This window comes from Petromyzon marinus, chromosome 63 (genome assembly GCF_048934315.1).
Source record: "Petromyzon marinus isolate PM22_M1 ecotype Great Lakes invasive population chromosome 63, UKy_Petmar_22M1.pri1.0, whole genome shotgun sequence".
In the NCBI taxonomy this organism is placed as follows: Eukaryota; Metazoa; Chordata; class Hyperoartia; order Petromyzontiformes; family Petromyzontidae; genus Petromyzon; species Petromyzon marinus.
The window spans coordinates 7964227-7990178 of NC_133729.1; the positions used below are offsets into that span (position 1 = coordinate 7964227).

The window sequence follows — 25952 nt, forward strand, 5'->3', positions numbered from 1 at the left end:
CCACCGAAGATGAACATCCGTGGAGGGATGCAGGCAAAGCCGATGAGTCAGATGCCTTTTATGACCTCCTGTCACAGGTGCTGGCTAAAGTGGCCCCTCGGGATAGAGTCATCGTGTTGGGTGACTTCAATGCCCGAGTTGGTCTTGATACTGGCACTTGGTCTGGAGTGATTGGAGGGCATGGGCCAGATCAGCTCAATAACAACGGTAGGAGGCTGCTAGATTTTTGTGCAGCCCATGGGCTTGTAATTACCAACACGCTGTTCCGGCATCGGCACATCCACACAACATCATGGATGCATGCCGGGTCCAAGCAAGAACATCTGCTGGACTACATAGTGACGGACCAGCGGATGCGAGCCCATGTCCTTGACACCAGGACCTTCCGTGGAACTGATCTGCCCTCTGACCATCGACTAGTCATCTGTAAGATGCGCCTGCCATTCTTCCACTCCGGTGGTGGGTGTACACCCAGGACCCCATTCCAACCTAAAGTGGCCTGGTCTCAGTTATCTGATGAAAGTTGCAAGCGAGAATTTCATCATCCCTTGCGGCTGGGATTGGCATCGTCCCCGACTCGTCCTGATGTCGAGGGTAAATTGGCGAGGTTTAGGACTGTGACTCATGCAGCTGCAATGGCTGCTTTGGGTACGCAGTCCAGACCTCCCCAGAGACCCTGGCTGACAGAGGAGGTGTTCAGGATGGTTGAGAAAAAGCGACAGGCCCACTGTCATCGGCTACAGAATCCCACGTCAGAGAATGAGGAGGCTTACCGCAGCCTTCGCTCGGAGGTTCGGAGAGCCGTGAGGCGCTGCAAGGATGGGTGGTGGTCGCGGGTTGCTGAGGAGATGGAGTCTGTCTCAGTGGCCCGTGATCACAAATCTCCATTTAACTCCATCAAAAAAGTAACCTGCAGCGCCACACCTATTACCATCATTAGGGGAAAAACGGTGATCCAATCTCCGACCCCCAGGAACAGGTTTGCAGATTTGCTGAGCATTTCTGTGAGGTCCTGGGGGAGGGAAAATCCCTCAGCCAGGAAAACATCGTGGCACAAAGTGAGGATGACCCTGCTGAGGCTGCGGTGCCTCAAATATTGGAAGAAGTCACCCCCTGTGAGTGGCTGGCTGAGGTGCCATCTGTTGAGGAAGTTCTGAAGGCAATCCGGAGTCTGAGACCAGGAAAGGCAGCGGGCAGAGATGATCTCACAAGCGAAATGCTGAAGGAGGGTGGCGTTTGTGCACAGACTGCCATATATGACATCATAACAACGGTCTGGACCACTGGACGGGTTCCGCAGGATTGGAAGGATGCCCTGGTGGTCCCCCTTTTTAAGAAGGGGGACCGCACAGACTGTAACAACTACAGGGGCATCTCACTCCTCAGTGTGCCGGGAAAGGTCCTGGCAAGGATTATTCAGCATCGCCTTGCCAGGCACGCTGAGGAGAGGCTTGCGGAGCCCCAATGCAGTTTCAGGAAAGGGCGGTCCTGCACAGATGTCATATTTTCTGTCCGTCTGCTACAGCAGAGGTATAGGGAATTCCAACAAGACCTATATCTCTGCTTTATTGACCTGGTCAAGGCCTATGATACCATCAGTAGGCCTGGGCTCTGGATTGTTCTTCGTGCTTTTGGAGTACCTGATACTCTGCTCACGATCATTAAGGACCTTCATGATGGTGAGCGGGCCCCGGTAAAACTACGTGGCCGGGAATCAGAGCCATTCCCTGTACACCTTGGGGTGCGACAGGGATGTCCTCTGGCTCCCACATTATGTAACATCTATTTTGACCACGTAGTTCGTGAAGCCTTCAATAGCTGTACCGGGGGAATCTCCATATGGTACAGATATAATGTGAGGCTGATCGATGCCCGGGTGCGGTCAAGGGATGGCTCCCTATTGCTCAACCACGTTATGTATGCTGATGATTTGGTAATAGCTGCTCATTCAGAGGAGGAGTTGGAGACGCTGCTGCTGAGACTGGAGCGTGCCACTAAGAGGTGGGGCCTTACCATCAGCCCCACCAAAACTAAGCACCTGCCTGGGTATTTTGTACCATCGGACACTCCACCCCCACAACTCCCAATTGGTGATGGGGCAGTTGTGGAGAGAGTGGAGAGTTTCCCATACCTGGGCAGTGTACTTATGACTGGCTCCAGTTTAACTGCAGAGGTCTCACTCCGAATCAGTCGAGCGGCAATATCTTTTCATCGGTTGCGTAACGCTGTGTGGAAGCTACCTGGTCTGTCGCTCCGCACTAAGCTTCAGGTCTTCTCGGCCACGGTCATTCCCTCCCTTCTCTACGCTTGCGAAACGTGGACCCCCCTAATGGAACATCTTCGCCGGTTATAAACATTTAGGCTGGCCTGCCTACGATCCATCCTGGGTTTAACCAGACTGGATTGTGTGAGGAGCTCACAAATCCTTGAAAGATCCGGGCAAGGTCCCATCGGTGAGCTCCTCCGGCGGGGAAGGCTGCGATGGCTGGGTCATGTAGCCCGCATGCCCAGCCACCGCATGCCGAAACAGCTTTTGTTCGGCCGGATTGAGGGGGCTAAGCGGGCGCGGCACGGGCTAGAGAAGAGATGGAGTGATGTGGTACAGGAGGACGTGGAGCTGAGTGGACTTGCCGATGACTGGTACCAGCGGTGTAAAGATCGGCCTCTGTGGAGGAGGCTCGTGAAGGACGCTACTGGGCAGTTGGAGGTAGTCGCCCTCCAACAACAACGGAGGGCTGAGGAGCGACGCTCAGAACAACGAGCGGAGCGCCGGGTGGCTAAAGCACAGCAGGTTGGCACAGTAGGGGGCACAGGTGGTGCATCAGCCAGTCATCTCAGTCAGTCGACCCGTGGCACCTGGGTCTGCCCCGTGACCTCCTGCCAGCGGGCGTTCGACACTTCACGTGGCCTCAGGGTGCACATAGCCTGGCACAAGCGTCGTGGTGACGTCACCGCCACTTAGTGGCGAATGGCGGTTGTTGTTGTGTGTACGTGTGTTGTGGGGAGCGGTGGTGCGGCGGTTAGCGCTACGCTGCACTACAAACCCCGGTGATCCGAGTTCGATTCCCGCTCACGGCCAACACCATCTCCCTCTAGGTCGACTCGGCCTCAAATGATTACCCGGTGCGATGTGTAAACATCGCCACTGGGGAAGACAAAGGCCGCCGGGCGTGGTGCTGGCCACCCACCCCCTCGTGTGCCGTGCTGCTCGTTAACAGCACTTGCCCCAACAGTGTGCCAAGGCTACACGGGGTGGGTGGTGATCTTTGTCTTTGGAGAGTGGTGGCGCGGTGGTTAGCGCGCTGCACGACGATTTAGATTCCCGGCCACAGTGCCATCTGGAGGTCAGGGCTCTGGGTTGCTCTTCGTGATTGGGGCCGTCCATAAATGACGTCACGCACCTGGGGGGGGGGGTCTGACATTTGTGACGTGTGACGAGGGGGGGATTGAGAAATGTGACGTCACATCAAAATGCGCAACTTTTAAAATAAATATAGACGACACGTTCTGCTTAATTAAATAGACTTTTTAATTAATGTTGTCTCCTACAACATCAGAGTGCAGCGCCACATTAAATACGCGCTACAATGTCAATAGTTTAAAGCGATTTGAAGCATTTTTATATATTTTTTTGGGGGGGGGGCAGAGCTTTGTGACGTCATATTTGAGGGGGGGGCGGGTCTGACTTTTTGTGACGCCGTGTGACGACGGGAGGGGGGGGGGAAGGGTTCAAAAAATCGTTAAAAAAATCACGTGACGTCATTTATGTACGGCCCCATTACGCGGTGGTGCGACGTAGATGTACCCCAGGGGTCACCCTCCACCGTCCTGACAACCTCGCTGTTGATCGCGCGGTTCGAGAAGCCTTCCGCAGGCTGCTGCTGCTGCTGCTGCGGTGGAGTTTGTCATCTGGCACCGACACAATGTGAGGCTGGTCTAGGTGGTGGTGGTGTTGGGGGGTGCCTGATCGTCTGGTGATGGTCAATCACTCCCGGGGCGTTGGCGACTCTTGGTGAGATGTTGCGCCGTGGCTATCGGCCCCACAAGGCGCCGAAGCGCCAACATTACAGAGGTGGGGTTTGTTTGTTTTGTGTGTTGGGGTGGGGAGGGGTTGTTAGATCGCGTAAACGTCTATATGTTGTGTCGTTAAAACCCGCCACCACCCGACACAGACAACTAGGTAAGGGTTGTCACGTAAACAGAACGTGCACAATTCGTTACTAGTACAGCAGTAGTGTATAGTGTAGTGTATAGTGTAGTGTATAGTGTAGTATACTAGTACAGCACTAGTGTGTAGTGTATAGTAGTGTAGTGTATAGTGTAGTGTACAGTAGTGTAGTGTATAGTGTAGTATACTAGTACAGCACTAGTGTGTAGTGTGTAGTGTAGTATACTAGTACAGCACTAGTGTGTAGTGTATAGTGTAGTATACTAGTACAGCACTAGTGTGTAGTGTATAGTGTAGTATACTAGTACAGCACTAGTGTGTAGTGTATAGTGTAGTATACTAGTACAGCACTAGTGTGTAGTGTTTAGTGTAGTATACTAGTACAGCACTAGTGTGTAGTGTATAGTGTAGTATACTAGTACAGCACTAGTGTGTAGTGTATAGTGTAATATACTAGTACAGCACTAGTGTGTAGTGTATAGTGTAGTATACTAGTACAGCACTAGTGTGTGTTGGAGAGCCAAGCCACAACATTTACAATCTAAGTACGACGTTTCGCCAGTAATTACAACCAGCTTCATCAGGCGACAGCCAGATTTGTGTGTTGTACTAGTGACTAATTGTCCACGTTCTGTTCACGTGACAACCCTTACTAGTTCGCTGTGTCGGGTGGTGGCGGGTTTTAACGACACATTTACATAGTTACGTGATCTAACCCAACAATAAAAACCTCTCTTATGGATGATATTGATATACTATTAGGGGTTTTCCCCTTTTTTCTGCCAACAAAACTGACACCTTTTGCAAGGAATCATGTTAACATTACCCACAATACTTGCAGTCGAACGCAAACAAAAAACAATACTCAGATAATGTATGCATTGTCCCTATTAGTTTATTTTGGTACTGGCAAAGGAGGCCTCATGATATGGATGATATTGGTCGCGGTTTTGGCAGCAGAGGTCTCACTCCGGATCAGGCGAGCGGCGTAATCTTTACATCGGCTGCGTAAACGCCGCGTGGAAGCTACCTGGCCTCTCGCTCGGCCACAGTTATGCCCTCCCTTCCCTTTGCATGCGAAACCTGACCCCGTGAATCATTCCGTCATAGCCTGCCGACGATCCATCCTGGGTTTAACCAGAACAATGAGATTGGAGGTTTGTGTCTGGTTAGGCTCTCATTGCTAAATCAGATTCAAGTTTATCTGGATATGAGTTTCAGTTACAAGAGAAGAGTGATTGAGTGGGTGGGTGGTTTAGTGATATGGGTGAGTGAGATGGTGAGTGAATGATTGAGATGGTGGGCGATATGGTGGGTGGGTGGGTGAGATGGTGTGTGAGTGAATGATTGAGATAGTGGGTGGGTGAGATGGTGGGTGAGTGAATGATTGAGATGGTGGGTGGGTGAGATGGTGGGTGTGTGAATGAGATGGTGGGTGAGTGAATGATTGAGATGGTGGGTGAGTGAGATGGTGGGTGAATGATTGAGATGGTGGGTGAATGAATGATTGAGATGGTGGGTGAGTGAATAATTGAGATGGTGGGTGAGTGAATATTTGAGATGGTGGGTGGGTGAGATAGTGGGTGAGTGAATGATTGAGATGGTGGGTGAGTGATATGGTGGGTGAATGATTGAGATGGTGGGTGGGTGAGATGGTGAGTGAATGATTGAGATGGTGGGTGAGTGATATGGTGGGTGAGTGAATGATTGAGATGGTGGGTGGGTGGGTGGGTGAGATGGTGGGTGAGTGAATGATTGAGATGGTGGGTGGGTGAGATGGTCAGTGAGTGAATGATTGAGATGGTGGGTGGGTGAGATGGCGGGTGAGTGAATGATTGAGATGGTGGATGGGTGAGATGGTCAGTGAGTGAATGATTGAGATGGTGGGTGAGATGGTGGGTGAGTGAATGATTGAGATGGTGGGTGAGATGGTCAGTGAGTGAATGATTGAGATGGTGGGTGGGTGAGATGGTCGGTGAGTGAATGATTGAGATGGTGGGTGGGTGAGATGGTGGGTGAGTGAATGGTTGAGATGGTGGGTGAGTGATGTGGTGGATGAGTGATTGAGATGGTGGGTGGGTGAGATGGTGGGTGAGTGAATGATTGAGATGGTGGGTGAGTGATGTGGTCGATGAGTGAATGATTGAGATGGTGGGTGGGTGAGATGGTGGGTGAGTGAATGATTGAGATGGTAGGTGAGTGATGTGGTGGATGAGTGATGTGGTGGTGGGTGAGCAGCGATAGCGTTTAGCGCTACGCTGTGCCACAAACCCGGCGACCCGGGTTCGATTCCCGCTCACGGCCAACACTTGTAACGACGATATGAACTAATCCTGGGCCTCCCCTAGGTCGACTCGGCCTCAAATTAGTAGTATCTGGTGCAGTGTGTAAACATCGCCACTGGGGAGACAAAGGCGGCCGTGCGTGGTGTTGGCCACCCACCCCCTCGTGTGCCGTGCCGGCCTTCATAGGTGCTGCTCGCTAACAGCACTTGCCCCAACAGTCTCTTGAAGGCTAGCCAGGGGATCTTTGTCTTTGTGTAATTGTGTGTCCGTGTGTGGGGTGTGTGGGGTGTGTGGAGTGTGATCTGTACCTGTGTCAGTGACTGGAGGGGAGGGTCAGAGGTTAAATCACCGTGTGTGTATTTTTTGCATGGGGGAGCAGTGGCGCAGTGGTTAGCGCACCGTGCTACTAATCCGGCAGCCCGAGTTCGATTCCTGCTCACGACCAACAATGGGAACAGAGAATATTGGAGCGGGTCGCGGTCCTCCCCTAGGTCGACTCAGCCTCAAACGATTACCTGGTGCACTGGGGAGACAAAGGCGTCCGGGCCTGGTGTCTCGTTCCGGCCTTCATAGGTGCTGCTCGCTAACAGCACTTGCCCCCCGCAGTTTGTTGAAGGCTACGCGGGAGGCATTTGTCTTTGTGTAGGGGAGCGGTGGGGCAGTGGTTATCGCACTGCGCAAATCTAGCACCGATATGAAGGCCGGGACGGCAGGGGCGTGGCCAGAACCACGCCGAACCAGGTACTCATTTGAGGCCGAGTCAACCTAGGGGAGGCCCGGGACCGGTTCAGATAATCGTCACGTGAGCAGGAATCAAACTCGCATAGGGGCCGGGTTCGTAGCGCAGTGCGCTAACTGCTGCACCACCGCTCCCCTGCACACTCACCTACACACTCACACACATCCACATACTCACTCACACACCCACACACACCCACACACTCACTCACACACCCACACACTCACACACCCACACACTCACACACTCACTCACACACACACCCACACACCCACACACCCACACACTCACTCACACACCCACTCACACACCCACACACAACAACAACCGCCATTCGCCACTAAGTGGCGGTGACGTCACCACGAAGCTTGTGCCAGGCTATGTGCACCCTGAGGCTACGTGAAGTGTCGAACGCCCGCTGGCAGGAGGTCACGGGGCAGACCCAGGTGCCACGGGTCGACTGACTGAGATGACTGGCTGATGCACCACCTGTGCCCCCTACTGTGCCAACCTGCTGTGCTTTAGCCACCCGGCGCTCCGCTCGTTGTTCTGAGCGTCGCTCCTCCGCCCTCCGTTGTTGTTGGAGGGCGACTACCTCCAACTGCCCAGTAGCATCCTTCACGAGCCTCCTCCACAGAGGCCGATCTTGACACCGCTGGTACCAGTCATCGGCAAGTCCACTCAGCTCCACGTCCTCCTGTACCACATCACTCCATCTCTTCTCTAGCCCGTGCCGCGCCCGCTTAGCCCCCTCAATCTGGCCGAACAAAGGCTGTTTCGGGATGCGGTGGCTGGGCATGCGGGCTACATGACCCAGCCATTGCAGCCTTCCCCGCCGGAGGAGCTCACCGATGGGACCTTGCCCAGATCTTTCAAGGATTTTTGAGCTCCTCACAAAATGCAGTCTGGTTAAACCCAGGATGGATCGTAGGCAGGCCAGCCTAAATGTTTCTAACCGGCGAAGATGTTCCATTAGGGGGGTCCACGTTTCGCAAGCGTAGAGAAGGGAGGGAATGACTGTGGCCGAGAAGACCTGAAGCTTAGTGCGGAGCGACAGACCAGGTAGCTTCCACACAGCGTTACGCAACCGATGAAAAGATATTGCCGCTCGACTGATTCGGAGTGAGACCTCTGCTGTTAAACTGGAGCCGGTCATAAGCACACTGCCCAGGTATGGGTATGAGAAACTCTCCACTCTCTCCACAACTGCCCCATCACCGATTGGGAGTTGTGGAGAGGGTCGAGTGTCCCATGGTACAAAATACCTAGGCAGGTGCTTAGTTTTGGTGGGTCTGATGGTAAGGCCCCATCTCTTAGTGGCACACTCCAGTCTCAGCAGCAACGTCTCCAACTCCTCCTCTGAATGAGCAGCTATTACCAAATCACTGGAAAACAATAGGGAACCATCCCTTGACCGCACCCGGGCATCGATCAGCCTCCCATTATATCTGTACCATATGGAGATTCCCCCGGTAGAGCTATTGAAGTTTTCACGAACTACGTGGTCAAAATAGATGTTAAATAATGTGGGAGCCAGAGGACATCCCTGTCGTACCCCAAGGTGTACAGGGAATGGCTCTGACTCCCGGCCACGTAGTTTTACCTGGGCCCGCTCACCATCATGAAGGTCCTTAATGATCATGAGCAGAGGGTCAGGTACTCCAAAAGCATGAAGAACAACCCAGAGCCCAGGCCTACTGATGGTATCATAGGCCTTGACCAGGTCAATAAAGCAGAGATGTAGGTCTTGCTGGAATTCCCTATACCTCTGCTGTAGCAGACGGACAGAAAATATGGCATCTGTGCAGGACCGCCCTTTCCTGAAACCGCATTGGGGCTCCGCAAGCCTCTCCTCAGCATGCCTGGCAAGGCGATGTTGAATAATCCTTGCCAGGACCTTTGCCGGCACACTGAGGAGTGAGATGCCCCTGTAGTTGTTACAGTCTGTGCGGTCCCCCTTCTTAAAGAGGGGGACCACCAGGACATCCTTCCAATCCTGCGGAACCCATCCAGTGGTCCAGACTGTTGCTATGATGTCATATAGGGCAGTCTGTGCACAAACGCCACCCTCCCACCGCATTTCGCTTGGGAGATCATCTCTGCCCGCTGCTTTTCCTGGTCTCAGACTCCGGATCGCCTTCAGTACTTCCTCAACAGATGGCACTTCAACCAGCCACTCACAGGGGGTGACTTATTCCAATATTTGAGGCACCACAGCCTCAGCAAGGTCATCCTCACTTTGTGCCACGATGTTTTCCTGGCTGAGGGATTTTCCCTCCCCCAGGACCTCACAGAAATGCTCAGCAAATCTGCAAACCTGTTCCTGGGGGTCGGAGATTGGATCACCGTTTTTTACCCTAATGATGGTAATAGGTGTGGCGCTGCAGGTTACTTTTTTGATGGAGTTAAATAGAGATTTGGGATCGCGGGTCACTGAGGCAGACTCCATCTCCTCAGCAACCTACGACCACCACCCATCCTTGCAGCGCCTCACGGCTCTCCGAACCTCCGAGCGAAGGCTGCGGTAAGCCTCCTCATTCTCTGACGTGGGATTCTGTAGCCGATGACAGTGGGGCTGTCGCTTTTTCTCAACCTTCCTGAACAACTCCTCTGTCATCCAGGGTGTCTGGGGAGGTCTGGACCACGTACCCAAAGCAGCCATTGCAGCTGCATGAGTGACAGTCCTAAACCTCGCCCATTTACCCTCGACATCAGGAGGAGTGGGGGACGATGCCTACCCCAGCCGCAAGCAATGATGAAATTCTCGCTTGCAACTTTCATCAGATAACTGAGACCAGGCCACTTTAGGTTGGAATGGGGTCCTGGGTGTACACCCACCACCGGAGTGGAAGAATGGCAGGGGCATCTTACAGATGACTAGTCGATGGTCAGAGGGCAGATCAGCTCCACGGTAGATCCTGGTGTCAAGGACATGGGCTTGCATCCGCTGGTCCGTCACTATGTAGTCCAGCAGATGTTCTTGCTTGGACCCGGCATGCATCCATGATGTTGTGTGGATGCATCGATGCCGGAACAGCGTGTTGGTAATTACAAGCCCATGGGCTGCACAAAAATCTAGCAGCCTCCTACCGTTGTTATTGAGCTGATCTGGCCCATGCCCTCAAATCACTCCAGACCAGGTGCCAGCATCATGACCAACTCGGCCATTGAAGTCACCCAACAAGATGAATCTATCCCGAGGGGCCATTTAGTCAGCACCTGTGACAGGAGGTCATAGAAGGCATCTGACTCATCGGCTTTGCCTGCATCCCTCCAAGCATGTTCGTCTTCGGTGGGGGCATAAGTAACCACGACCACCACTCCTCGCCTCCGGTTGATGGGAAGGCGAGCCCAAAGTAGCCTGGGGCTTACAGCTTCCCACACCTCACCGCCACGCTCCAACGCCCCCTTCATTCTTTTGTTCAGAAGAGCCACACCCTGTTATTTGGCAGTCTGCTGCCCCGAGTAGAGGACTGTCCACCCCTCATGGTGGCAGGAGCCAGAACCGGTCCACCGGACCTCCTGAATGCCACAGAGATCCAGGCGGTACCGGTCCAGCTCCAGACAGAGGAGTGGCAGCCTTTCCTCCGCAGTGAACGTTCGAACATTCCACGTGGCCATCTGTAGTGGCTTTTCGTTGTTCCTGGAGGAGCCCCACAGGTAGAGATTCAATCTCCTGGCTGCACCAATTGGGGTTTGGCCAGGAGACGTCACAGACGCCTGTCCCCCCGGGGCCTCCGGCATAAGCTTATTAGTTACATATTTCAGTCGTCGTTTAGTGGTAATTCATTGAAGGTGGAGGGGTTACCAGCCCCTCGCACTCGTCCAGAGCCCCCGTTTAGCCACTGTGGTGGACACAGACGCCATGAGGGGAGGAGCCAATCGGAATTGGCCCTCCCCCCACAGCACTGTCCACGACAGAGTTGCCCGTCCGGCATACACTCTCACACACACTCACACACCCACACATTCACATACCCACATACACCCACTCACACAACAACAACAACCGCCATTCGCCATTAAGTGGCGGTGACGTCACCACGACGCTTGTGCCGGGCCATGTGCACCTTGAGGCCACGTGAAGTGTCGAACGCCCGCGGGCAGGAGGTCACGGGGCAGACCCAGGTGCCACGGGTCGACTGACTGAGATGACTGGCTGATGCACCACCTGTGCCCCCTACTGTGCCAACTTGCTGTGCCCTAGTCACCCGGCGCTCTTGCTTGGACCCGGCATGCATCCATGATGTTGTGTGGATGCGCCGATGCCGGAACAGCGTGTTGGTAATTACAAGCCCATGGGCTGCACAAAAATTTAGCAGCCTCCTACCGTTGTTATTGAGCTGATCTGGCCCATGCCCTCCAATCACTCCAGACCAGATGCCAGCATCATGACCAACTCGGGCATTGAAGTCACCCAACAAGATGACTCTATCCCGAGGGGCCACTTTAGCCAGCACCTGTGACAGGAAGTCATAGAAGGCATCTGACTCATCGGCTTTGCCTGCATCCCTCCACGGATGTTCGTCTTCGGTGGGGGCATAAGTAACCACGACCACCACTCTTCGCTTCCGGGTGATGGGAAGGCGAGCCCAAAGTAGCCTGGGGCTTACAGCTTCCCACACCTCACCGCCACGCTCCCACGCCCCCTTCATTCTTTTCTTCAAAAGAAGAGCCACACCCTGTTGTTTGGCAGTCTGCTGCCCCGAGTAGAGGACTGTCCACCCCTCATGGTGGCAGGAGCCAGAACCGGTCCACCGGACCTCCTTAATGCTACAGAGATCCAGGCGGTACCGGTCCAGCTCCCGACAGAAGAGTGGCAGCCTCTCCTCCGCAGTGAGTGTTCGAACATTCCACATGGCCATCCGTAGTGGCTTTTCGTTGTTTCAGGAGGAGCCCCGAGGGTGGAGATTCAATCTCCTGGCTCCGCCAATTGGGGTTTGGCCAGGAGACGTCATAGACGCCTGTCTCCCCGGGGCCTCCGGCACAAGCTTATTGGTTAAATTTTGTATTCGTAGTTTAGTGGTAATTTTTTGAAGGTGGAGGGGTTACCAGCCCCTCGCACCCGTCCAGAGCCCCCGTTTAGCTACTGTGGTGGACACAGACGCCATGAGGGGAGGAGCCAATCGGAATTGGACCTCCCCCCACAGCAGTGTCCACGACAGAGTTGCCCGTCCGGCACCGCGAGGAGGTAGGGGGTTGTTTTGCCGGACACACCCACACACACACACCCACACACTCCACCACCCACACACTCACACACCCACACACCCACTCACACACCCACACATACCCACAACACTCACACACCCACTCACACACACACCCACTCACACCCACGCACTCATACACCCACGCACTCATACACCCACACACTCATACACCCACACACTCATACACCCACACACTCATACACCCACACACTCATACACCCACACACTCATACACCCACACACTCATACACCCACACACTCATACGCCCACACACTCATACACCCACACACTCATACACCCACACACTCATACACCCACACACTCATACACCCACACACTCATACACCCACACTCATACACCCACACACTCATACACCCACACACTCATACCCCCACACACTCATACACCCACACTCACACACACCCACACACTCATACACACCCACACACTCATACACCCACACACATCCACTCACACACACACACACACACCCACACACACTCACACACCCACACACACTCACACACCCACACACACTCACACACCCACACACACACCCACCCACACACACACTCACACACTCACACACCCACACACACCCACAACACTCACACACCCACTCACACACACTCACTCACACACACCCACTCACACACACACACTCATACACCCACACACTCATACACCCACACACTCACACACCCACACACACCCACTCACACACCCACACACTCACACACACCCACACACTCATACACCCACACACATCCACACACTCACAAACACCCACATACACTCACACACACTCACCCATACAGACTCACACACACTCACCCATACACACTCACACACCCACATACACCCACTCACACACCCACACACTCACACACACCCTCACACACACCCACACACTCATACACCCACACACATCCACTCACACACCCACACACTCACACACACCCACACACACTCACACACACTCACACTCACCCATACACACTCACACACCCACACACTCACACACCCTCCCCATCCTGTCCACAGGGCTTCCCATTCACCTCCCTTCTGTCTGTCGCCTCTCGCCCCAGGGGCAACGTGTGTGTGAGTGTGTGTGAGTGTGTCAGTGTTTGTGCGTGTGTGTGTCAGTGTGTGTGTGTCAGTGTGTGTGTCAGTGTGTGTGCGCGTCTGTGTGAGTGTGTCAGTGTTTGTGCGTGTGTGTGTCAGTGTGTGTGTTAGTGTGTGTGCGCGTCTGTGTGAGTGTGTCAGTGTGTGTGTGAGTGTGTCAGTGTGTGTGTATCAGTGTGTGAGTGTGTGTGTGTGCGCGTGTGTGGGGGGAGCGGTGGTGCAGCGGTTAGCGCTACGTCGCGCAACGAACCCGGCGATCCGAGTTCGATTCCCGCTCACGGCCACCAACACCACCGGTGACGATTATCTGAGCCGGTCCCGGGCCTCCCCTAGGTCGGCTCAGCCTCAAATGAGTACCTGTTGCGGTGTGTAGTAAACATCGTCACCGGGGAGACAAAGGCGGCCGGGCGTGGTGCTGACCACCCACCCCCTCGTGTGCCGTGCCGGCCTTCATAGGTGCTCGCTAACAGCACTTGCCCCTATAGTCTGTTCGAGGCTATACGGGGGATATTTCTCTTTGTTTGTATAGATAAGTGCCTTTGTGGGCGTATGTTTACAGAATGTGTGTGTGTGTGTGTTGCTGGTACTGTATGTGTGTTTGTGTGTACGTGTGTGTGTCTGGTACTGTATGTGTGAGTGTGTGTCTGTGTATGGGAGTGTGTATGTGGTGATCAGTACGCGTGTGCGTGTAAGTCTGTGTGTATAAGTGCGTGTGTGTGTACGTGTGTGTGTGTGTGTGGAGCGGTGGCGCAGTGGTTAGCGCGCTGACCTCACACGGCCACCAACGCTGGTATTGGGCCTCCCGTCGGGCCACTCAGCCTCACGTGGGTGGTAAAACAGCAGAACTGGGGAGAGACAAAGGCGGCCGGGCGTGGTGTTGGTCACCCACCCCCTCGTGTGCCGTGCCGGCCTTCACAGGCGCTGCTACTCGCTAACAGCACTTGCCCCCAACAGTCTGTTAAGGCTATACGGTGCATCTTTGTCTGTTTTGTGTATGTGTGGGGGGGAGTGTGGGGGGAGTGTGTGGGGGGGAGAGTGTGTGGGGGGAGTGTGTGTGGGGGGGGGTGTGTGGGGGGAGAGTGTGTGGGGGGAGAGTGTGTGGGGGGAGTGTGTGGGGGGAGTGTGTGGGGGGGGAGTGTGGGGGGGGGGGTGTGGGGGGGGAGTGTGTGGGGGGGGGAGTGTGTGTGGGGGAAGTGTGTGGGGGGGTGTGTGGGGGGGGAGTGTGTGGGGGGGGGAGTGTGTGTGGGGGTGTGTGGGGGGGGAGTGTGTGGGGGAAGTGTGTGGGGGGGTGTGTGGGGGGGGAGTGTGTGGGGGGGGGAGAGTGTGTGGGGGGGGGTGTGTGGGGGGGGAGTGTGTGTGGGGGATGTGTGGGGGGGTGTGTGGGGGGTGTGTGTGGGGGGAGAGCGTGTGGGGAGTGTGGGGGGGAGAGTGTGGAGGGGGGGGGGTGTGGGGGAGAGTGTGTGGGGGGAGAGTGTGTGGGGGGAGAGTGTGTGGGGGAAGTGTGTGGGGGGGTGTGTGTGGGGGGAGAGTGTGGGGGGAGAGTGTGGGGGGAGTGTGGGGGGGAGAGTGTGGGGAGGGTGTGGGGGAGAGTGTGTGGGGGGGGAGAGTGTGGGGGGGTGTGTGGGGGGGAGTGTGTGGGGGGAGTGGTGTGGGGGGAGTGTGTGGGGGGGGTGTGTGTGGGGGAGTGTGTGGGGGGAGTGTGGGGGGAGAGTGGGGGGAGAGTGTGTGGGGGGAGTGTGTGGGGGAGAGTGTGGAGGAGTGTGGGGGGAGTGTGTGGGGGGAGTGTGTGGGGGGAGAGTGTGGGGGGAGTGTGGGGGGAGAGTGTGTGGGGAGAGTGTGTGGGGGGGTGTGGGGGGAGTGTGGGGGGAGAGTGTGTGGGGGGAGTGTGGGGGGGTGTGGGGGGAGAGATGTGGGGGGGGGGGTGGGGGTGGGGAGAGTGTGTGGGGGTGTGTGGGGGGGGGAGAGTGTGTCTGTGTGTGTCTGGGGAGCGGTAGTGTAGTGGTTAGCGCTACGCTGCCCTAAGAATCTGGTGACCCGGGTTCGATTCCCGCTCACGACCAACACCAGTGACGATTATCTGAACCGGTCCTGGGCCTCCCCGAGGTCAACTTAGCCTCAAATGAGTACCTGGTGCGATGTGTAAACATCGCCACTGGGAGACAAAGGCGGTCGGGCGTGGTGCTGGCCACCCACCCCCTCGTGTACCGTTCCGGCCTTCATAGGTGCTCGCTAACAGCACTTGCCCCTACAGTCTGTTAAGGCTACACGGGGGATCTCTGTTGTGTGTGTGTATGGGTGGGAGGTATACCAGAGTACGTGTGTGTGTGTGGGTGGGGGTGTAACTGTGTGTGTGTAATTGTGAGTGTGTGGGAGTGTCTCTGTGTATGTGTGGGAGTGTCTGTATGTGTGTGCGTGTGTGTAGTTCTGCCTATCTCTCATTCATTCACAGCCTTCACTCACGCCCGCTTGGGTTCTCTCCTCTCTGTCTTCCTGTGTCTCCGCCTGTCTCCGTCTGTCTTCCTGTGTCTCCGTCTGTCTGTCTCCGCTGTCTTCCTGTGTCTCCGGCTGTCTCCTCCGTGTCCCTCTGTCTTTCTATCCTCTCTCTCTGTTTCTCGGTGGACTTATGAGAAAGTTCATGAACACAACTCAATACTAGGTAAGTGTGTGTGGTGTGTGTGTAGTGTGTGGTGTGTGTAGTGTGTGTAGTGTGTGTGGTGTGTGGTGTGTGTAGTGTGTGTGTGTATTGTGTGTGTGGTGTGTGTGGTGTGTGTGTGTGGTGTGTGTGTGTAGTGTGTGTGTATTGTGTGTAGTGTGTGTATAATGTGTATTGTGTGTAGTGTGTGTGTAGTGTGTGTGTATAATGTGTATTGTGTGTGTGTATTGTGTGTGTGTATTGTGTGTTGTGTGTGTGTATTGTGTGTAGTGTAGTGTGCTTATGTAGTGTGTGTATAGTGTATGTAGTGTATAGTGTGTATAGTGTGTGTATAGTATGTAGTGTGTGTGTAGTGTGTGTGTATTGTGTGTGTAGTGTGTGTATGTAGTGTGTGTGTGTGGTGTGTGTGTAGTGTGTGTATAGTGTGTGGTGTGTGTGTAGTGTGTGTATAGTGTGTATGTATTGTGTGTGTAGTGTGTGTGTATAGTATGTAGTGTATGTAGTGTGTGTGTAGTGTGTATATAGTATGTAGTGTGTGTAGTGTGTGTGTATAGTATGTAGTGTGTGTAGTGTGTGTGTATAGTATATAGTGTGTGTATAGTGTGTGTAGTGTGTGTGTGTATAGTATGTAGTGTGTGTAGTGTGTGTGTATTGTGTGTATAGTATGTAGTGTGTGTATAGTATGTAGTGTGCAGTGTGTGTGTATAGTGTGTATATAGTGTGTGTAGTTTGTGTGTGGTGTGTGAGTCTCTCTGTCTCTCGCTAACACCACTTGCCCCCCAACAGCCTGTTAAAGGATATGCTGGGGGATCTTTGCCTGTGTGGCGGGGAGCGGTGGCGCAGCGGTTAGCGCACCGAGGAGGCGCGCGTGACACATGTACGTTATTGAGTTCCACGTGGAGGCGTTTCTACTCCTCACCACGGCCATCGGCATCGAGATCAGTGGCGAGCGATATCAGAGAGGGTCCCGGCTCTCTCCTGAGTCGACTTGGCAGCTTTGATTGAGTCCTCGGTGTCGGTGTAAACATCGCTAGTACTAGGGAGACAAAGGCGGCCGGGCGTGGTGTTGGCCACCCACCCCCTCGTGTGCCGTGCCGCCCTTCATAGCTGCCACTGCTCGTTAACAGCACTTGCCCCGACAGCCTGTTGTTGTGCAGTATCATGCGTCACAATCTTGTGTATGCGCGTGTGCGTAATGGGGAGCGGTGGTGCAGCGGTTAGCGCCACGCTGCGCTACGAACCCGGCAAGCCGGGTTCGATTCCCACTCACGGCCAACACCGCCAGTGACGATTATCTGAACCCGTCCCGGACCTCCCCCTGGGTTGACTCAGCCACAACTGAGTACCTGGTGCGGTGCGTAGTAAACATCGCCACCGGGGAGACAAAGGCGGCCGGGCGTGGTGCCGGCCACCCACCCCCTCGTGCGCCGTGCCGGCCTTCATAGGTGCTGCTCGCCAACAGCACTTGCCCCTACAGTCTGTGAAGGCTACACGGGGGATCTTTGTCCTCAACTCCTTGGCATGGGGTGTACATGCGTGTCGCGTTGTCACTGAACCGAGAGCCCTGGGCAGTTGTTGTTGGTAGCGAGTGGAGGCGTTGCCGTACCGGGCCGTGCGCGCTCCTCACCGACTGCGGTGTTTGGCAGCGGAGGTCTCAGTCAAGCGGCGCTGCCTTTTCATCAGCTGCCGTGGACGCTGCTGCTGCTGTGTGTGTGTGGAAGCTGCCCTGATCCACCTTCTCTACGCTTGCGAAACGTGGCACACCCCACACACCCCCCTCTCTCTCTCTCCAATTGAAACATCTTTTGTCGGTGACAAATATTCAGGTTGGCCTGCCTACGATTCGTCCCGGCGATCTAAGCAAGGCTCGATTGTGCGAGGAGCTCAGAGATCCTGGGAAGATCTGGACACGGTCCCATCGGTGAGCGCCTCGGGCAGGCGAGGCTGCGCTGTGTAGCTCGCGTGCCCAGCCTCCGTTTGCCCAATCAGCTTCTGTTTTTGGCCGGATAGAGGCGATGCTAAACGGGCACGACACGGGCTAGAGACGAGATGGAGCTGATGTGGAGGATGTTGAGCTGAGTGGACTTGCCGATGAGCGGTACCAGCGGTGTCAAGATCGGCCTCTGTGGAGGAGGAGGCTCGTGAAGGACGCTACTGGGTAGTTGGAGGCAGTCGCCCTCCAGCAACAACGGAGGGCGGCGGTGCGACGCTCACAACAACGAGCGGAGCCCCGGGCGGATAAAACGCAGCGATTTGGCACAGTAGGGGGTACAGCTGGTGGTGCATCTACCGGTCATCTCAGTCGGCCAAGCCATGGCACCTGCTGGGTCTGTCCCGAGACCTCCTCCTGCACCTAGCCTGGCACAGTAGGGGGTACAACAGCTGGTGGTGCATCTACCGGTCATCTCAGTCGGTCAACCCATGGCACCTGCTGGGTCTGTCCCGAGACCTCCTCCTGCCATCAGCGAGCGATCCTACCACACGGTGCACCTAGCCTGGCACAAGCGCCTCGCGTTGACGTCAGCGCCACTTGGTCGTGAGTTGGTGAATGAGTTAGTGAGTGAGCTAGTGAGTCGGAGCATTAGTGAGCCGATCGCCCGAGCCTAATGATCATTAACCCGAACACTCAAGAGGGAGAGATGTCCCTTGATCCTGCCTGCCTCTCTCTCTCTCTCCCCCATCTCCCTTTCTCTCCCTCCTCTCCCCCCCTCTCTTTCTCTCTCCTTCCCATCTCCCACTCCCCCCTCTCTCTCCCCCCCTCTCGCTCTCTCTTTCCCCTCTCTTCCTGTAATTGGATGGGAGGGATTTTGATGTCTTTGTTCTGTGTGTGGGAAGAGTTTTTGTGTGAGTGCCTGTGTGAGTGTGTCCGTGTGTGAGTGTGAGTGTGTATGTGTGAGTGTGTCTGTGTGAGTGTGTCTGTGTATGTGTGAGTGTGTCTGTTTACGTATGTGTGAGTATGTACGTGTGAGTCTGTGTGTGTGTGAGTGTCTGTGTGTATGTGTGTTTGTGTATGTGTGAGTGTCTATGTGTGTATGTGTGAGTGTGTCTATGTGTGTATGTGTGTCAGTGTGTCTATGTGTGTGAGTGTGTCTATGTGTGTGAGTGTGTCTGTGTGTGTCTATGTGTGTATGTGTGTCTGTGTGAGTGTGTATAGTGTAGCGGTTAGCGCGCTGTGCTATGAACCTGGCGACCCGAGTTCGATTCCCGCTCACGGCCAACATCGGTGACGATTATCTGAACCTGTCCTGGGCCTCCCCTAGGTCGACCCAGCCTCAAATGAGTACCTGGTGCGGTGGATAAAAACATCGCCACTAGGGAGACAAAGGCGGTCGGGCGTGGTGTTGGCCACCCACCCCCTCGTGTACCGTTCCGGCCTTCATAGGTGCTCGCTAACAGCACTTGCCCCTACAGTCTGTTAAGGCTATACGGGGGATATTTGTATTTTGATCTTTGTTTGTGTATGTATGTGTTTGTATATGTATGTGTGTGTCCGTGTGTGTATGTGTGGTGCTGGCCACCCACCCCCTAGTGTGGCTTAGTAGGTGTTCGCTAGCAGCACTTGCCCCAACAGTCTGTGAAGGCTATGCCGGCGATCTTTATCTTCGTGTGTTTGTGTGCATTAGTTTGAAGGTGTATGTGTGGCTAATGTATGTGTGTAGGTTTATGTTAGTTTTGGCTAATGTATGTGTGTATTTTAGTTTGTGTGTGTGTACGTTAGTGGGTGGAGAGTGGCGACGCAGTGGTTAGCGCACTGCGCTATGAATCCGAGACCCGACAGCTCATCCCCTAGGTCGACTCAGCTTTAAATGCGTACGTGGCGCGGATCGTGTAAACATCGTCACTGGAGAGACAAAGGCGGCCGGTCGTGGTGCCCTGCCTCGTGTGTCGTGCCGGCCTTCATAGATGCTGCTCGTTAAGAGCACTTGCCCCTACAGTCTGTTAAGGCTATACGGGGGATCTTTGTCTTTATACACGTGTGTGTGTGTGTGTTGAGAAGCGTACATCCTGACTCATTTACATACAGCTGGTGTTTCAGTTGCACTATTGAGATATGTGCGCGTGTGTGCGTGCCAGTGTCTTTGTGTGTGCGTCCGTGAGTATGCCTTTGTGTGGACACTATCTGTGTGTGCGAGTGTGCGTGCGTGTGCGAGTGTGTGTGTGTGCAGTGTGTGTGTGTGTGCGAGTGTATGTGTGTGCGTGTGTGTGCGTGTCCGTATGGCCACACCGACCCCTCGTGTGTCACAGTGCCGGCCTGCACAGGTGCTGCTGCTGCTGCTACTCGCAAGCAGCACTTGCCCCGACAGTCTGCTAAGGCTACACGGGGGGTCTTTGTCTTTGTATGCGCGTTAATAGGTGCTCGCGGACAGCACTTTACGCAGTCATCGGTACAACTAATACATAGGGTGGTGGTGATGATGGTGGGATTGGTAATGATGATGGTGATGAGATTGGTGATGGTGATAAGTTTGGTGGTGATGATGGAATTGATGATGATGGTGGTGGTGATGATGAGATTGATGATGATGATGAAGAAGAGCGTGAATCCTGTATGGCTAACCCCGCCTCTAACTCGAACCCCAAGCCTCGGCTTATCCCAAAACCACAACCACGAAGCCCCTAACCGGCTAAACGCAGCCCTGACTGACCCCAAACCGCGGTAACAACCCCCGGCTGTGACCCCCAAACCCGAGTACCCTCGCTCATCCCCAGGGCTAACTCGCAACTCGTACCAAGCCCTACCCCCTACACCCGGCCCTACCCCCTACCCCCGGCCCTACCCCCGGCCCAACCCCCTACACCCGGCCCTACCCCCGGCCCTACCCCCGGCCCTACCCCCTACACCCGGCCCTACCCCCTATACCCGGCCCTACCCCCTACACCCGGCCCTACCCCCTACACCCGGCCCTACCCCCTAAACCCAGACCTACCCCCTACACCCGGCCCTACCCCCTACACCCGGCCCTACCCCCTACACCCTGCCCTACCCCCTACACCTGCCCCGAACCCCTACACCTGCCCCTACCCCCTACACCCGGACCTACCCCCTACACCCGGCCCTACCCCCTAAACCCGGCCCTACCCCCTACACCTGCCCCGAACCCCTACACCTGCCCCTACCCCCTACACCTGGCCCTACCCCCTACACCTGGCCCTACCCCCTACACCCGGCCCTACCCCCTACACCTGGTCCTACGCCCTACACCTGCCCCTACCCCCTACACCTGGCCCTACCCCCTACACCTACCCCTACCCCCGGCCCTACCCCTACCCCCTGCACCTGGCCCTACCCCCTGCACCTGCCCCGAACCCCTATCAGAATCGGCATCTGTGTATCTACACTGCAGCAGGAACCCGATGAGCTATAAAGCTCTTTGTGACAGGTGTCCAGCAGGGGCACGGGGTCAGAACGTCACAACAACACAACAACAAACACAACAACAAACACAACAACAAACACAACAACACAACAACAAAACAACAAACACAACAACACAACAACAAACACAACAACACAACAACAAACACAGCAACAAACACAACAACAAACACAACAACACAACAACAAACACAACAAACACAACAAACACAACAACAACACAACAACAAACACAACAACACAACAACAAACACAACAACAAATACAACAACAAACACAACAACAAACACAACAACAAACACAACAACAAACACAACAACAAACACAACAACAAACACAACACGGCGGGAGTGCAAAGTAGAGGGGACATAAACAAATCACTTTAGAAAAATAAGCAAATAAAACTAAACTACTTTCACTTTACCAGGCAAGGCCCGCCGAGCTCCCAGCATCTGATAATTGTTTTTTTACCCTTTTATCTGGCAACAAAACTGACACCTTTTTTTACAAGGAGTCATGTTTACATTGACCACAATACCTGCGGTCGGAACGCAAACAAAAAAACAACAACAACTCTGATAATGTATGTGGTACTGTCCTTGAAATTGATTGGTCCACACCCGAGACAGCTTTCTTTAGAGCCTCGTCTCACATGGTGTTGGACCAGAAGACGCCAAAAGGCGCACAACTCAAAGACAATGCACCATCAGAGTATGAGACCTCGGGGTAAGCATTTACACCATTGGAAACCTCATTTGCCCGTAAGAAGCGACCTGGTCATCCACCACGTGATAGCGCTCCACCACGTGATAGCGCTCCACCACGTGATAGCCATCCACCACGTGATAGCCATCCACCACGTGATAGCGCTCCACCACGTGATAGCCATCCACCACGTGATAGCCATCCACCACGTGATAGCGCTCCACCACGTGATAGCGCTCCACCACGTGATAGCGCTCCACCACGTGATAGCGCTCCACCACGTGATAGCGCTCCACCACGTGATAGCGCTCCACCACGTGATAGCGCTCCACCACGTGATAGCGCTCCACCACGTGGCGTATCGCCATCAATGTGAACATCGATAGAAGCCAAATACTCTGAATAATCTAAACACACCTGGCTCTACCACACTCTCTCTCTCATTCTCTCTCACACTCTCTCTCACACTCTGTCACACTCTCACACTCTCTCTCTCTCTATCACACTCTATCTCACACTCTCTCACACTCTCTCTCACACTCTGTCAAACGCTCTCTCACACTCTGTCAAACTCTCACACTCTCTCTCACTCTCTATCACACTCTATCTCACACTCTCTCACACTCTCACTCTCTCTCACACTCTGTCAAACTCTCTCTCACACTCTGTCACACTCTCACACTCTCTCTCACTCTCTATCACACTCTATCTCACACTCTATCTCACACTCTGTCAAACTCTCACACTCTCTCTCACTCTCTATCACACTCTATCTCACACTCTATCTCTCACTCTCTATCACACTCTTTCACACTCTCTCACGCTCTCTCACACTCTCTGTCACACTCTCACACTCTTTCACACTCTCTCTCTCACGCTCTCTCTCTCACGCTCTCTCTCACGTTCTCTCTCACACTCTCTCACACACTCTCTCACATTCTCACACTCACTCTCACACTCTCTCACACACTCTCACACACTCTCACACACTCTCTCACACACTCTCACACTCTCACACACTCTCTCACACTCTTTCACACTCTCACACTCTCAACACAAAGCTCCCGCGATACAGCCCAGTTTGCGAGCGGCTCTCACATGCACCCCTCCTGGGTTCGAATCCAACCCTGCCGCAGGTTGCGAGCCTCCTCTTTCTTATCTCTCCCCCCTCTCTCTTATCCCTCCCCCTCTCTCTCTCCTCTCTCTCCGGCTCACCTGCACCGTGTGAAAGCCCACACCTACGAACACGGATCGCGACAGAGGCGCCCATCAATAATTGACGAAGCCACCACCACTACTGCCACACCAGGAGCAGCAGTGACAGCGTAACCCCCCCCCCAGCTCACCTGTCCCAGCTCACCCCCCTCCACATCCTCTATAATTTATTCACAACAACGACCTCCCTAAACACCCCCCTCCACTCGCCTCCCCCCTGCTGACACGATGAGGCTGGGCCTGCCTACGATCCGTAGCGGGGGTAAAGCTGCAGACTCGATGGGTCGCAGCTGTGAGTGAGGAGCTCACAGGTAGATCTCTTGGGAGATCTAGAGACCGGTCGGTCATCATTGGTGAGCTCTGAGTGAGTGAGTGCGTGGGTGAGTGGATGGCTGAGTGAGTGGGTGGGTGAGTGAGTGGGTGGGTGAGTGAGTGGGTGGGTGAGTGGGTGGATGAGTGGGTGGGTGGGTGAGTGAGTGAGTGCGTGGGTGAGTGGATGGCTGAGTGAGTGAGTGGGTGAGTGAGTGGGTGAGTGAGTGCGTGGATGAGTGGGTGGGTGGGTGAGTGAGTGGGTGGGTGAGTGGGTGAGTGAGTGAGTGGGTGAGTGAGTGGGTGGGTGAGTGAGTGGGTGAGTGAGTGAGTGGGTGAGTGAGTGAGTGGCACGGGCTCAAGAAGAGATGGGCTGGTGTGTGGGTGAGTGAGTGGCACGGGCTAGAGAAGAGATAGGCTAGTGAGTGAGTGGGTGAGTGGGTGGGTGAGTGAGTGGGTGAGTGGGTGGGTGCTGTTAGCGAGTAGCAGCACCTGTGAAAGCCGGAACGGCACGCGAAGGGGTGGGTGGCCAGCACCACCCAAGTACCTACACACACACATTGTATACACACACTCAGATAACACACGTCCTATATATACACACACACGCGCATACTCTGTGCAGAGATAAAGATCCCTGATATAAACTTCAACAGACTGTAGGGGCAAGTGCTGTTAGCGAGCGCCTATGAAGGCCGGCACGGCACACGAGGGGGTGGGTGGCCAGCACCACGCCCGGCCGCCTTTGTCTCCCCAGTGGCGATGTTTACTACACACCGCACCAGGTACTACTCATTTGAGGCTGAGTCGACCTAGGGGAGGCCCAGGACCGGTTCAGATATTCGTCACTGGTGTTGGTCGTGAGTGGAAATCGAACTCGGGTCACCAGGTTCGTAGCGTTGTGCGTACACACACACTAACCCTATACACACACACCCTATATATACACACACACCCTATACATACACACCCTATATATGTACACATACACACCCTATGCACACCCTATATATACACACACTATACACACACCCTATACACACACCCTATACACACACTACACTCACTTTACACACACACGCCCTCTACATACACACCCTATACATACATACACACACACCCTATATACAGACACCCTATCAGCACACACAAGCAGACACACAGGCAGACAGACAGACACACAGGCAGACACACAGGCAGAGACACATAGGCAGAGACACACACAGGCAGACACACACAGGCAGACACACACAGGCAGACACACACAGGCAGAGAGACGTACACACACTCCGATGACACGCGCCCCCTGTGGAGGTGTCAGGTGACCGGTTTCTCCAGTCAGAAACAGCTGCAGGTGTGAGAGGGGAGCTCACTTCCTCCTCACCACTCACTCACCTCACTCACCACTCACTCACCACTCACTCACCTCACTCACCACTCACTCACCTCACTCACCACTCGCATCACTCACCACTCACTCACCACTCACTCACCACTCGCATCACTCACCACTCACATCACTCACTCACCACTCACATCACTCACCATTCACTCACCTCACTCACCACTCGCATCACTCACCACTCACTCACCACTCACTCACATCACTCACCACTCACCACTCACATCACTCACCACTCACCACTCACTCACATCACTCACCACTCACATCACTCACTCACCACTCACATCACTCACCACTCACATCACTCACTCACCACTCACATCACTCACCTCACTCACCACTCGCATCACTCACCACTCACATCACTCACCACTAACATCACTCACCACTCGCATCACTCACCTCACTCACCACTCACATCACTCACTCACCACTCACATCACTCACTCACCACTCACCTCACTCACCACTCACTCACATCACTCACCACTCACAGCACTCACATCACTCACTCACATCACTCACTCACATCACTCACTCACCACTCACCTCACTCACCACTCACCTCACTCACCACTCACATCACTCACTCACCACTCACCTCACTCACCTCACTCACCACTCACCTCACTCACATCACTCACTCACATCACTCACCACTCACTCACTTCACTCACCACTCACATCACTCACCACTCACATCACTCACTCACGTCACTCACTCACATCACTTATGTCACTCACATCACTCACCAC

The 25952-nt window shown here is 54.5% G+C and overlaps 1 protein-coding gene across 2 annotated transcripts in view; it reads left to right on the forward strand.

Annotated features, from left to right (window-relative positions):
- The window catches only part of LOC116956042 (uncharacterized), a 119736-nt gene that overhangs the window by 26316 nt on the left and 67468 nt on the right, over positions 1-25952 (forward strand). Inside the window, exon 1 of one of the 2 annotated variants that reach the window (XM_076053942.1) lies at positions 15673-16188. The exons of the other annotated variant lie outside the window; for it this stretch is intronic. The gene's annotated coding sequence lies outside the window, so the exon portion shown is untranslated. Of the gene's footprint in view, positions 1-15672; positions 16189-25952 lie in introns of those variants that run through there. 2 annotated transcript variants of the gene reach the window in all.